Source organism: Plecotus auritus, assembly GCF_963455305.1.
Source record: "Plecotus auritus genome assembly, chromosome: 6".
Lineage (NCBI taxonomy): Eukaryota > Metazoa > Chordata > Mammalia > Chiroptera > Vespertilionidae > Plecotus > Plecotus auritus.
In genome coordinates, this window is record NC_137773.1 from 113995619 (window position 1) to 114009636 (window position 14018).

At 54.4% G+C, this 14018-nt stretch overlaps 1 protein-coding gene across 2 annotated transcripts in view; it reads right to left on the reverse strand.

Moving 5' to 3' along the window:
* Window positions 1-13604, reverse strand: part of UGT8 (UDP glycosyltransferase 8) — a 46176-nt gene extending 32572 nt beyond the window's left edge. The window contains exon 1 of one of the 2 annotated variants that reach the window (XM_080672222.1): window positions 13472-13604. The gene's annotated coding sequence lies outside the window, so the exon portion shown is untranslated. Of the gene's footprint in view, window positions 1-12993; window positions 13132-13471 lie in introns of those variants that run through there. The other variant, XM_080672221.1, reaches the window with a different exon arrangement.
* Window positions 13605-14018: the final 414 nt, after the last annotated feature.

The window sequence follows — 14018 nt, forward strand, 5'->3', positions numbered from 1 at the left end:
GAAACGTTTTAATAAAAATTTCGTACCTCAATTTTTACAATATCCTGTTATACATAATTATTAATAATGAACTACAACGTTCGCTAATGACTGATTACTATCATCATGTTGCATTCATTTCCCTTACGCGCCTTACGCGCAGGTGCACCATTTCTCTCCACTAATACCAGCAGCGAATATTTCAGCAGCCAATAGCCACGTCATTAGTCTTGGACTGATTTGTTTGGTGTGAGCAACAGGAAATATTTTGCTTTTGGAGAACAAAAAAAAAATAGGTTTATTTGCATTACGCTTATTAATTTGTGCAGTTATTCAGTGTCCGGTAAGTTAATGTTTAAGAAAAAGTATTAATTTTTATTAAAGTGTTCTATTATTTTATATTAACGATGACTCATTTATTTCACCCCTTTGCATTCAGCATGTCTCTAGTGAAATAAACCTACGTTTCTGTGAATATGGAAGCTTTTGGTTTTTTTGTGGCCCACATCCACTCAAACCTTGTTTATTTGGCCCGTGTTAGCCTCTGAGTTTGACTTGCTTGCTTTAGAGAGATGATAAAAATAAATGTCAAGGTTTTTAAACTGTGGATTTGGGGGTATGTGTCACATTTGAGTAACTCGAGGCTGTCCTTTCAGACAGCTCACACTTCAAGTATTTTCAACTGTGAAGATCGAGTCATTTGCAATGACTCGGACTAAAGTGCCTACAGTGAGCAGAACAAGAAAAATGTGTACGGCATGCACCTGTGGGTCCCCAAATCATTAGCCTCTGTGCCTTTCAGTCAACTACCAATACCTGAACACCCAGTTAGTAAATAAAACTCAATATCTCAAGTTTATGGTAAAAAACTAGCCAGCCTGGTCAGCATGGCACAGGCTCGATCCCTAGCGTGCAGGAGGCAGCCGATCCTTGATTCTCTCTCATCACTGATGTTCCTATTTCTCTCTCCCTCTCTGAAATCAATAAAAATTTTCCAAAAAATAAAAAATGAAATCTAGCCAGGAAAGTGCTGACGAGGAAGCACTTTGAAATCTAAACTCCAGCAGGTGCCAGAACACAGGGAGAGCTTCTTAAAGCAAAGGTGACTGGGCCTGGCCTCAGAGTTTCATCCTACAGACCTGGGAGGGGGCTGGGAAACCTGCATTGCTAATGCATTCCCCCATGAGGCTGATCTACTGGTCTGGGGACCGTTTTGAGAATTGCCAACAGCAATAAAGGCATCTAATTCAAACAGTGCAATTTTGCTTTTTGATAAAGAAAACGGTGGTGATCAAACACTCTCCATCTTTATGACGTACCTAGTTTTACATGCATTTAGGATACAGACAGCTAACCAGATGTAGAGATAGATACTTAGAGACACACAGATCCACGACTAGAACAAGGTGTGGGCTTGTTTCTGCCAGTGGCCCAGACCAGCTGGTACCATGTCTCTCCAGGCATCTGCCTCACGTGACCAGCTGACCTTTGCAAACAATATGAAAGTCTTTGCCTGGACTCTGATCTCATCCTTATAGAAATGAGAAGTTTCATGAACCACCCAACCGGGTGCACACAACCGGGTGTGTGCGAGTCTAAGTTCTGACAGGTATGTGCTTTCTTTAAAAAATAATGCTTGAGCCCGGCCGGCATGGCTCAGTGGATAGAGCATTGGCCTACGGTCTGAAGGGTCCCAGGTTCGATTCTGGTCAAGGGCATGTACCTCGGTTGCAGATTCCCTGGCCCTGGTCAGGGTGCATGCAGGAGGCAACCAATCGATGTGTCTCTCTCATATCGATGATTCTCTTTGCCTCTTCCTCTCCCTTCCGCTGCTCTCCCTAAAAGTTAATGGGAAAATATCCTCAGGTGAGAATTAACCAAAAATAAAAAAAATGGTGCTTGAGCCCAGCCGGCGTGGCTCAGTGATTGAGTGTCAACCTATGAACCAGGAGGTTCAGGTTCAATTCCTGGTCAGGGCACATGCCTGGGTTGCAGGCTCCATCCCCAGTGTGGGGCGTGCAGGAGGCAGCCGATCCATGATTCTCTCTCAACACTGATGTTTCTCTCTCTCCCTCTTCCTTCCTCTCTGAAATCAATAAAAACGTATTTAGAAAAAAAAAAAACAATGATGTTTTAGAGTTTTGTTAGGGCTCGTCCTATCCTTTGCTGGGACTCCCCTGGCGGGTGTGGGGAACACAGAGGAATCCTCCCCTTCCCACGAGGCAAATCCACACGGAGGAAGGTGCCAGGACCATGCGGCCACCCACTCCTCCTACTAATTGATAGCAGCTCCCTCATTCCCTGACACGGGCTTTAACATCACCTGCAGCACTGTTAGTGAGAGTCACAAAACCACTGCATGTGACCAAAATGACTGGCAGAAGAAACCAATAGCAAAATTGTACCTATTTCCCTACCTGACTCCTCGAAAGTCCTGGAACGGGAATGAGTGACCAACTTCCCAATGTCGTCTCATACAGGCCACCTAACCACCAGCAGATGGTTCCAACGGGGCATTAGGTAAAACTGAAAATACACCATTCCCAGGGGAGGAGCCCCGGGCCGTGGCAGAGCCAGGGCCCCCTCCGAGGCCCCACTGTCAGGCACCAGCACAGCCCTGCGACTCCAGGCACCAGGGCTGTACCTGCCACTGCGGGCATCGCAGCCACTGTCCTGAGTCTCGAAAACGTAACGTAAATAAATACACTGAAACTCAGGCACTGATGCATTTGTTACAGAAGGATAACGAGATGTTTACATGTGTATTTTCATTTAGAAAATAAATCAAGTCCCAGTTTCAAAACTAACCGTAAATGAGTTTACGCCCTCTCATCTGGGAGCAGGGCCGGCATTTTGGGGATGAGGGGAGGGCTGTCCGAACCATGTGGTCCCCCTCCCCCAGGGCAGAGTGGGGACCAGCATGCAGGCTCCTCAGTGGGGTCCACACCAGCGCCTCCCAGCTGCTCCGTGTAAAGTCTGCAAAGGGGCCCCGCCCACAACTGAGAACAGGTGGACTTTTCAACATCTGGGACACACAAGTCCAAGCAGCAGTCTTTGAAAGCCCTTAGTAATGACCTTCCTAACCCTTTATATGAATGTTGTACTAGATTAGAAAAAAAGGGCCTGTATTTAGGCTCCAAGGCTGAGTTCTACCCTGTAACAGCTGCTCGTGATACCAATGGCTGCGTTAATTCTTTGAGGCTATTAATGAAGGTTCCAGGTGCACACAACACAGGCCAGGCAACCACATATGTGGTTCAAAACCTTCCCCCTCCCTCCATGCCCTTCACCTCTGGGCAGAGCCGTGCGAGACACAAAGACTGGTGGGAATGGAGCTAAGAAACAGGGAGTACGCAGGGCCCAGGTACAGGCAGGCCAACCTGAACGCCATGACCAGACCCCGTGCTCGTAGTGGGCAGCCCCCCAATTTATAATCACTGGGGCGTCCTCTGAGTCTCCCCCAAAGTTAGTGATGCCTCCTCCAGAGGGCAGGTGGGTGCAGGAGAAAAGGGAGGGCAGAGGCCCGCCGGACGGCTGGGTCCTTGATTCTGTATATTCTACGTGGTTTCAAAATCTGAACAGAAAGCACTTTTGGCCCTACCTGGTGTGGCTCAGTGGATAGAGCATCGGCCTGTGGACTGAAGGGTCCCAGGTTCGATTCCAGTCAAGGGCACATGCCTGGGTTGCAGGCTTGATCCCCAGTGTGGGGCGTGCAGGCAGCAGCTGCTCAATGATTCTCTCATCATTGATGTTTTTATCTCTCTCTCTCTCTCCCTCTCTGAAATCAATAAAAATATATTTTTTTTAAAAAAAGCACATTTGAAGTGGATGCTGGGTGAGAGAGGCTAAATGATCAGAACAACACGCCACCTCTCATGCCTTGGGAATTACTTAAAACTGGCCAACAGCTTGTCATCACTTCTTAGTAACAGTCTAATGGAGCCTGTTTACTTCCTTATTTTTCCCCAAGAAGCAATTTGCGAAGTGCATTCTCATTCCTAGTCCTACTGCCCTGCCAGAAGGAGACGGAAGCGACACAGGAGCCAGAACCAGAGCAGGACAGGGCCAGAACAGGGGGAGGGCTCTCCGCCGCTGGGGGACAGGGCTGTGGGGCCGTCAGAAGGTCCTCGAGTCCGGCCGCCTCCCCTCTGCTCCCAGCAGCAGGCAGACTTACATGCGGGGAAAGTCAAAGAGAAACCCCACCGACCAATATCGCTTATAATAAAGAGCTTGGGGCCTGCCATGTGGCTGCCTGCAGGCTGCCGGGCATAGGTTGTGACCGAGGACCCGAGGCCTCACCCACAGAACATTCCATTTAAAACCAAAGGAAACGTCTCAGGTTTAACGGTCTCAGGTTTAACGATGCAGTTTTAGGAAAAACAACAGGACAAAAGCACAATACACAGAGAAAGCGTGGCGGGGCTGCTTCACTGCCTCACGGGCGCGGACACTCAGCCTGAGCTCACCGTACCCCCAGGAGCTCACACTCTCCTCTGAGGGAGGTTGGCCCAACGTCACAGCATCATCCACAGATACAGAAATAAGAGGCCCAGAGGCAGCCCTGGGGTGACAGCGTCGGTACGAACACTGAGCAGGCACTCTGCTGGGGCACCTGGCAGATGCCTCCAGGGCTGGACAGGAGCTGCGGGGGAGGAATGAGCGAGGGAGGTCGGCCCAGGCAGACGGAAGGAGCCCTGGAGGCCAGGGTTTCCTGTGTGGACTGTGGCACAGCAAGGTGTCACTCAAGGGGGGCAAATGGCTGGGCAGTGAGGATGACAGAGGGACAGAGAGCGGAGGGTCCAAGGCCAAGGACAGGAGACAGAGGCACTATGTGGCCAGGAAGTGCCAGGGACACAGACAGACAGCAGGTGGATGGAAAGTTCCAGCGTGTGGGCAGTCTTCATGACGGGGACGTGGTGCCCTGGGGTCAGGCAGAGGGCCTGGCCTGCTCCAAACACCAGTCAGTCCCCTGAAGGTGATGCCACGGGGGGGGAGTAGGGGGGACAAGGCCCGTTTGGCTGGGAACCAGAGGTCCCGAGAGAGTGTGGAGAAGGCAGAGCTACTGTCCCCTTACAACAGCCTGCGTCACCTCGCCACCGGGTGAGAATGAGGAGAGAAGAGCAGATTGGGGGACAAAGACACCGGGAAAAGCCACAAGCCCAGCCAGAGGGGCCAGTGAGGAAGGTCCCAGAGGGTCAAGGGGAAGAAGGTGAACGGCTGGGGAGGGAGACCACTTCGTAATACTACAGGGGTCCATACAACAGGAGGATATGACCCTGGCAAACACACATGCACCCAATGCAGGAGCGCCAATTTGCATGAAAAACTCCTGGAGGACGTCAAGGGAGAGATGGACAGCAACGCAGTCACAGCAGGGGACCTCAACACCCCACTGACACCACTGTGTAGATCTCCCAGGCAAAAATCAGCAAGGAAACAGCCATCCTAAACAAAACACTAGATCAGATGGAACCAACATCTTCAGAACATTTCACCCCAAAGTTACAGGATAAACATTCTTCTCAGGTGCACACGGGACATTTTCAAAGACAGACCACATGTTGGGGCACAAACCAAGTCTCTACACACTCAAGAAGAGTGAAATCATATCAAGCTTCTTCTCAGATCACAATGGCATGAAATGAGAAATCAGCTACAATAAAAATGCTCAAAACAACTAAAACACTAAAGGGTCGAGGTTTCAGCAGGTGACAGGTGCCGGCCAAGGCAGGTGTGAGCACGAGTTCGGTTCTGATGCTGGATCCGAACTGTCCTCTGTCCCTGTCACGTGTGTGTACGCACCGTGATGCTCCCTGGATAGCACTCGGCCAGATGGAGAAGGTGCCAGCGAGAGACCTGCCTGAGGGTGACTTTCCTGCTGCTCAGGGGCACGGGGATTTCCATGGCAACATGAGAGAGCCCTGGCCGCAGCCCAGAGTCCCAGCAAACCTCCCAGGCCAGCCGCTGGGGTGGCCCCTAAAATGGGTGCTGACGGCCACAGGCCTATGTTTGAATCCACTGCGTTTTGGGGTGAGCTCCAGCCCCCCGAAGCCCACACTGTCCCCCCGTTCTCAGGTGAGCCCCGTGAAGGGGTACGTGCAGAACCAGGAGTCAATGGAGCCCTGATTAGCATCCCGCTCGCCCTGCTCATCCATGAGTCCCAGGCTCCCCTGGGAATGAACAGGCAAACCTGTCTGACCAGCTCTGGCCCCAGCCCGGTCCCCAGGGCTGCAGGGCACCTGAGCTCGGCCCAAAGCAAACCAGGAAACCAGGGAAAGACCCGGGGGCCAGGGCACTGCCCAAGTCCAGGGCAGAAGGGCACAGGTCCCTGCAGTGAGAAAACACCCTGCCGTCCAGCTTCCCTTCTGAAGGCCAGACAGCACCACAGGGTGGGGACATCATTGAGCCTTTGTCTTAGGTGCACAAGTTTCAGAGACTCAGGTAGAGCAGAGGTGACCACGTTCCCCATGGACACGGCTGCCCACGTGTGCTGGTGGCTGAGTGTGCGTTTGCTTCCCTAGATGAGGAAAACCTGAATTTGCAAATCAGATTAATCAAAACAAGATGTCCTGGTCACAGAAAGATTCTGTGCTTTAAGCAGCCAAGTCTCTGGTCCATGTGAAATACGGTGTCTATACAATTGCTGTGCACACTTTCTGTCAAATGCTTCAAATCCACAGAAAGCTAAAGATTAGTGTAACTGACTCCATGTCCCCATACCCTGTGCTGACTTACATTTTTCCCTTTCTTCTTCAGGTTGTTTCTCAAATTTAAAATTTTTAAATAGGATTTCGTTGATATACCTTAATTTTTATACAGTTTTCTAGGGATGAATAACAAAGAATAAACAGCATATTTGAACACTTGATTCTACTTTATTTTCTTTTTTAATTGATGGAAACGTGTTATTTAAAAGAAAACATCACACTTGGAGGAAGATCAGCCCCATGGCTATTATTTATAAAAGCAAATTACAGCCATGTGATGGCTAAACAGTTATGGCTCGGTGTCTTGAAAATATTTCAACTATTAAGTTTCTTCAGAACAGAATGGAAAGTGAAAAATGATTTTACACATACTTTGTAATAACCATCTTCCTGAATCAGGCAGGTGTTCCCCAGGTTGGTTACAACGCAGAACTCTTTAGAAAGTGCCTGTTACCTAAGCCGAGGTGGGGAACTGGGTTACACATCCCAAAAAAAACCAATGCAGTGATTCCTGCAGACACACGGCACAGAGCCAGGAGGAACCAGGCTCAGGACCGCCCTGACTGACAGGCTTCCCAGCCAATCCAAGTGCTAAACACTTGCCCACATCTGCAGCCAGGCCACGGGAACGGGGGTGGGGGGGGGAGGGGAGCACCCTAGGTGCCCCACCACCCAACTCCCAGAGGCTGGGGCTGGGTCTGCACTCCTGGGTGCTGACCCAGGCGTGGCCCTTGGGGTGGCCCTCGGGATGGCCATCGTGGCCACGTGGATGCACCTGGGCCTCTGGTCCCTGGAAGGGAGTGCGGCGTAGGCGGTGCGCAGTCTGCGCCTGAGCTGGTGGGCCAGCCTGCACCTGTCAGTGCCCACACCAGAGCCTCCCGCACGGACTGCAGGCTCTGCCGAGTGGGACCACCCTCCTCGCACAAGAGCCACTGAAGGCACGCCGAGCAGAGCGTCCCACACAGAATGCAGCCAGAGCATTCCAGGGGAAGAGCAGCACCAAAGATGAAACACTGCACACATGGAGGACTTCAGCTCACCTTAAAAATAGGAACATTTGCCTTGGCCCGTTTGGCTCAGTGGATAGAGCATCGGCCCTCAGACTCGATTTCTGTCAAGGGCACATACTTTGGTTGCAGGCTCCATCCCCGTCCGGGTCGGGGCAGGTATGGGAGGCAACCAATTGATGTGTCTCTCTGACATCGATGTTTCTCTCTGTCTCTCCCCTCCTTCCACTCTCTCTAAACATCAATGGAAAAATATCCTCAGGTGAGGATTAACAAAAAATCCTATCTAATAAAGAGGGAATATACTAATTGACTGTCATGCCCTCACAAAGATGGCGGCACCCACAGCCAACAAGGAAGGAATATGCTAATTGCTGTCACACCCTTAAAGATGGCAGTGCTCACAGCCACAAGATGGTGGTGCCCAGTCCCCTCAGCCCCGCCGGGACAGCAGGCACGCAGCACGACCGGGCCCACCCCCAGGCAGGTCCGGCCGCTCCGCGTGCCTGCCTCCGGAGTCCCCCAGTCCCCTTAGCCCCCCAGCCATCCAGGGCTGGCCCAAGGTGCAGGCAAGCCTCGGATGGCAGCGGCCCAGCTGTCCAGGGCCGCCAGAGGCTCAGGTAACCAGGGCCGGCCAAGGCTTGCGCTGCTGGCAGTGGCAGCAGCAGAGGTGTGATGGGGCGTCGCCTTCCTGATCACCGGGTCGCCTCCTGCCCCTGAGGGCTCCCAGACTGTGAGTGGGGGCAGGCTGGGCTGAGGGTCCCCCCCTCCAGTGCATGAATTTTCATGCACCAGGCCTCTAGTAATAATAAAAATATGGAACATTTAAACTCATTTTACTAAAAAAAATATTTATGTCCTAAGAGCTATGGGAACAAATGATGATAGGTAACAAAGCAGACAAACTAATCTTAACTAAAAGGAATAATATGTGTTATTATAACCAATTAACCACTGATATTCCTAGCCACCAACTCGTAAACAATATGCTCTGTGCTCTCAAACCAGTTCATGTATGTAAACATTTTCTCAAAAGACCCACTAACCGAAGAGTAAAAACGTTATCAGCAGATTAAAACATAACTGACTTATGGATACTTATATCTAATGTAAAGCATCACTCCCGCCACACAGAGAGAACCTTAAGGAAGGAAGGAGTCCACTCTGGTGGACATCACCAGTGTGGCTCAGGCACGAAGCGTGCTACCTCAGCCTCCGTCACATGGGGCTGGCTTTTCAGACCCCACAGGACCACGAAGTGCCTAGAATCATCAAATACTAAGTTACATTTGGTCCAGTTTTAATATCTGTCTTGTTTTTTTGTGTTTTCACATTATTTTTAAATGAATAAACTCTGCCCTCATTAGAGTATCTAAAAAACCTGAACTAACGCTACCAAGAATATTTGAAAGACGTTAAAGATGTCCACAATTTGGCTGCCAGATGCTTTTCAAAACAACACAGTGTCCCCAACCCTCGACCTGGGGAAGGGGGCCCCTCCCACCTGTCCTCAGAGCCCACTCCCATGGCTCTCTCCGCCCCTTCAGAACCTCCAATTGCCCTATTCTCCAGCTTCTTCCCCCAAAGCTATAACTATGATCCCATTTTCATCCTAAATGCACCATTCACTCTCCTCCCTGGACCCTGAGAGCAAGCATGGCTGGAAGCAGAATCCCATGGACATCCCGGTCACCAAGGGCAGGCGCCACTGCCCAGAAGCAGCCGCACCTCCCGCCACAGACCAGGGACCTCCCGGCACGAAGCTGGCAGCCCATGGCCTTGCCAGAGCCCAGCACATGGGTGCTTTGATCCTCAGGGTGCAGATGAGGAAAGGAACCAAGTCCTGAGTTCAAGGTCACGGAGCTCCTCAGGGGCAGAGGGGCAGCCTGAGACCTCACTCTGTCCTTGACCCCTGGCTCCCGGAGTCTTCCCCCTTCAGGTGCTACGAGTCACTGGCTCACTCTCCCTGCCTCTGGCTCTGTGCCTTCACCACCCAACTCTTACACTGGGGAACTGCCCCTCCCCCCGCCCTGGCCTCTCTCCCCCTCACGCTTGGTACCTGCCCAGGATGACTAGTGACCTCCCTTTTACAACCACTTGTGTGCTGGAACCTGCTAAGTAAATCCATCTGTCCATCAGCTCAGCCCCATGTGGCCCCCCAGACACTCCTCTGCAGGTGACCTTCTGATGTTCACATCCCGAGTCCAGACCCAAGCCCTGTCCTGAGCTCCTGGGCCAGCCCCTGCCCTCGGCCACTTGACCCAGAGTCCACCACTCTACCCCTGCCCACCCCCTCTCTGCCTCCTCACTTTGCAAGGGCCTCAACCCATCCCTTCTGAGCCCCGGGCCTGTCACAACCTGAGGTCCAGCCTCTGGGACTGTGGGAGGCATCTGCACCCATAGTGCTGCTCTTTGTCAACCATGCGCACAGAAACCCTCCGTGCCTTCTCAGGCCACCTCCTCGGGAGCCTCCTGCCCCGCATGGGAGCTGCTGAGTGCGCTCTGTCGTGTCTGCGTGGCACTCACATTGGCCCCGCTGTCCTGGGCTCACTCAGGCCAGCCTGCGGTCCCCAGCTCCCCCAGAGCCTGGGGGTCTGCGGCCTGCGAACCCCTCAGTAGAGCCCGTGCCCACGCAGGCTGCTTCCAGGGCGCCTGTGCGGAGGAAGGAGGTCTGTGTGTGAGCTGCTTGGAGGCTGCGTTGAAGCACTCTGTTCACACAGTGGACTGTGCAGCCCTCCCACAGCAGACACTAATAGTGAGTGCCTGCCCCACCCAGGTAGGGGCCTGCACGGGGACTCACTGCTTCCCATTGCCCAGCCCGGGCCAGTGAGCACAGGGTGAGAGTGGTGTGAGCTTCCCAGAGCCAGGCCCAGTCCCACACAGCCCCCCACAGTCCACACAAAGCCCCACTCAATCCATACAGCCCCACACAGTCCCACACAGCCCACACAGCCCCACACAGTCCCACACACAGCCCCACACAGCTCCACACAGTCCACACAGCCCCACACAGTCCACTCAGTCCACACAGCCCCACACAGCCCCCCACACAGCCCCACACAGCCCCACTCAGTCCACTCAGTCCACACAGCCCCACACAGCCCCCCACACAGCCCCCCACAGCCCCACTCAGTCCACACAGCCCCACACAGCCCCCCACACAGCCCCACACAGCCCCACACAGCCCCACTCAGTCCACACAGCCCCACACAGCCCCATTCAGTCAGGCCACCAGGCTAAGGAAACACTTTGGGCTGCCGAGTCTCAGAAAAGCAGCGATTTTTGAGAATCTGCACTGCCTGAAAGTCAGATCCCCCATCTAGAGATCTCAGACACAACATTTTCTATAAATAAAACAGGTTCACACCACTTATACACAGGCCATGCTCTGGACCCCGGCCACCTAGCTAGCGCCCAGCCCAGAGAGGAAGCCTGAGAACAGCCCGCTGTCCGAGTCCCAGCTGCCCAGGCGGCATAGCCCAGGGTTCCCAGGGGAGACAGGACGCCCAGAGCAGGCCCGTGCACAACCTGGCAGCCTGGGAAAGTGATAGCTGTGACAGAGGGAGGACCCAGGAGGACATACAAGGAAGAGCGAGCTGCCTCCATTCTAGTGTTTCAGGCTGCGGACAAAGCCTTCTCCGCGGGAACCCCTGGCCACAGGACAGCCCAGGGAGCCAGCAGCAGCTGGGAGCACCAGGAGCCGGAGCAGAAGCGGCTCGCTTGTTTTAACAGCCATTTCTTTTTAAGTTTCAGTAATTATTGGGGTGAGTGGTCAGCTATTTAGAAAATGTGCTCATTAAATGGCAACAACCCAGACATGTGGAATGGGTGAGGTATTTTATGAATTGCAAAACAATCCCACGTTCGTTCTTCCCCTCCTCGTGGGAATCAAGCAGCGTGGAGCTGCTGTGAGTGATAAGTGAGCACCTAAGGAACCACGAGGGAGAGAGAATGGAGGGAAAGTCCTTCCTGGTCATCAGTATTCACACGCCAGGCCGGCCGCGGGCTATGGAAGGGGAACCCCGAGATGCTTTAAGTAACTTAAAATCAATGTGAGCCATCAAACTGTACACACACACACAAAAAAAGATTTTTAAAAATATTTTTGTTGTAAATATCCTGACCCTTGTTGGTTCACCTATTCTAATATGCGCTTTAATGCAGTTCAGATTTAAGAGTTTGACTCTACCGTCTTATCACCCTGCGGGGAAAGCCTGGTGTGTTTCACCCAGCTGTGCTGAAGCTCCTGGCGCCTTGGGGCCCCTCCCTGACCGCCTGGACCGGCTTCCAGGCCAACACGTCCCCTGCGGAGACTCTGCTGCGCACGCAGGTGGGTCCGCGCCACGCGGTCACCACACATCTCCGCTTCCAGGTCACCCCACGTCCCCTGCCTGCCCGATGACCTGCAGCTCCCAAGGGAGTATTCCCCAAGGAATTCTCCAGACACGCTCCACAGATGGTGCTAAGCCCAACCTCAAGCTGCAGGGAGAGACTCCCAGGAGAAACCCTGGCCCTGCCTACTGCCCCAGACAGAACCAGGCAGATGCATGCTGGGCTGTAGTTCCCCAGCCTGGTCTCCATCCTGGTGCACTGATCCCAATACTGTGAAATCTCCAGGGAGCAGGGCGACCGCCCCATGCAGGGAAGTTCCCAGGAAGCAGTGCCCTGCACCCCAGCTCCCTGGGCAGTACAGGCAGACCCCGCGCAGGCGGCTCTGACATGGGATTAGGGAATTCAGAGCCAGGCGGCTCTCCTAAGTCCTCATCTTGGAAAGCTCACCTGAGGGTGGCGGCCGCGTTTCCTACCTGCTCTGGGCGGCACCCCTAGAACAAGGCTGCTCTGTTACTCACACTGCGCACACTGAGGGCCTTTCCTGGCACCATGGGAGCCGCCCTCGCCTCTCAGAAACCAGAACCCACCCGCTCCCCACCCTTCACCAGCTGTGCAGATGCAGGCGCAGGTGCAGAGACAGGACCCGCAGCCCTTCCCGGATGCGCCTCAGCAAAACGGACACCGCACCGACTCCACAGAGCTCCGCGCACCTCAGGTTCCCCGAGCCATCCACACCTGCGCCCCGACCTGGTGCCCCAGCCCGACCCGGCCCAGCGGTACACTCCTCTCTAGGCGAGGTCCCCGCCTCCGCGCTCACTGGGGACACGGGTGCGGTGGGGTATGGGGGAGCCACGGGATTTGGTGTCTCAGCACACCTGGCCCCGCATGGCCACGCGGTGGGAGAGGGCATGGCCGGAAAGGTCCTGGTCTCCGCTGCCGCCCCCGCCTTCTGTTCTGCACCTGCTCACCTTGGCCTCGCTCCGCGGCTATGGGATCCCCAGCAGGTGTCGCCGCCTGCAGCCGGCTAGGGCGGGGAGCCCCGCGGTTAGCGCGTCCCGTTGGCGCTGGGCGAATCCCGGCTCACTGTCGACGGCGCGGCCCCTCCGCCTACCCCCCCACCCCCGCCCCGGCCGCGCGCCCCGCAGGCCCCAGCGCCTCTGCTCCGGCCAGGATCTCGGCTCCAGGCGCCCGCGGCTCCACAGCCCGCCGGGAGCCTGGGTCCTCAGCGCACGTGCCCCGCGCTCTGGTCTCCTCGCCCCCGCACCCCCGCACGCGGCGCCGAGTGCGCAGGGCGCCCCCACAGGAAAGTTGAACTTGGGCCTGCGGTGGGGGAGGGGCGCGAGGAGGGGCGGGGGCGCCGCGAGGAGAGTTCGGGGTCCCGGGAAAGTGAGTGGGGAGCCCGCCCCGCGGCCGCGCGGAGAGGGCGGTCGCGCGGCGCGGACCCACCTGCGTGCGCAGCAGAGTCTCCGCAGGCGCCCTGTCCGCCCCTGGCCTCGGGCACCGCACTCAGGAACTGGGGACGGGCGGGCCGCGCGCTCCTTGGCGACGGTCCCGCTGCGCACGCGCCTCCGCCCAGCCGCAGTCACCCGCCGCCATCTGTGGGGGACAGGACAGGTGAGAACTTTCTGCGCGGAGGGGCAAACGGAAACGTCTTACTGTCCTCATCGCCACGTGATGACCAAATGGGGGAAACACTCACCTCCCGCTGCTCTCTCGTGCTGACGCTGCCCTGTCATAAGTGCAGCGCCTAAGAGCAGGCATCCTTGGAGACACAGCAGATGAGAAATTGGAAATATTGTGAGAACACAGGGACTACTTGCCAGCCTTGCACCTGACCTAAGGGGTCCCAGTCCTTTGCATTTGGTATGGAAGTGCATTTTAAAAGCCTAAAAGTAATAACATTAAACGCACAGATAACAATCCACAGACGTAACATAAGCATTTACTTTATTATTTTTATTAATTTCTTTATTGATTAAGGTATCACATATTT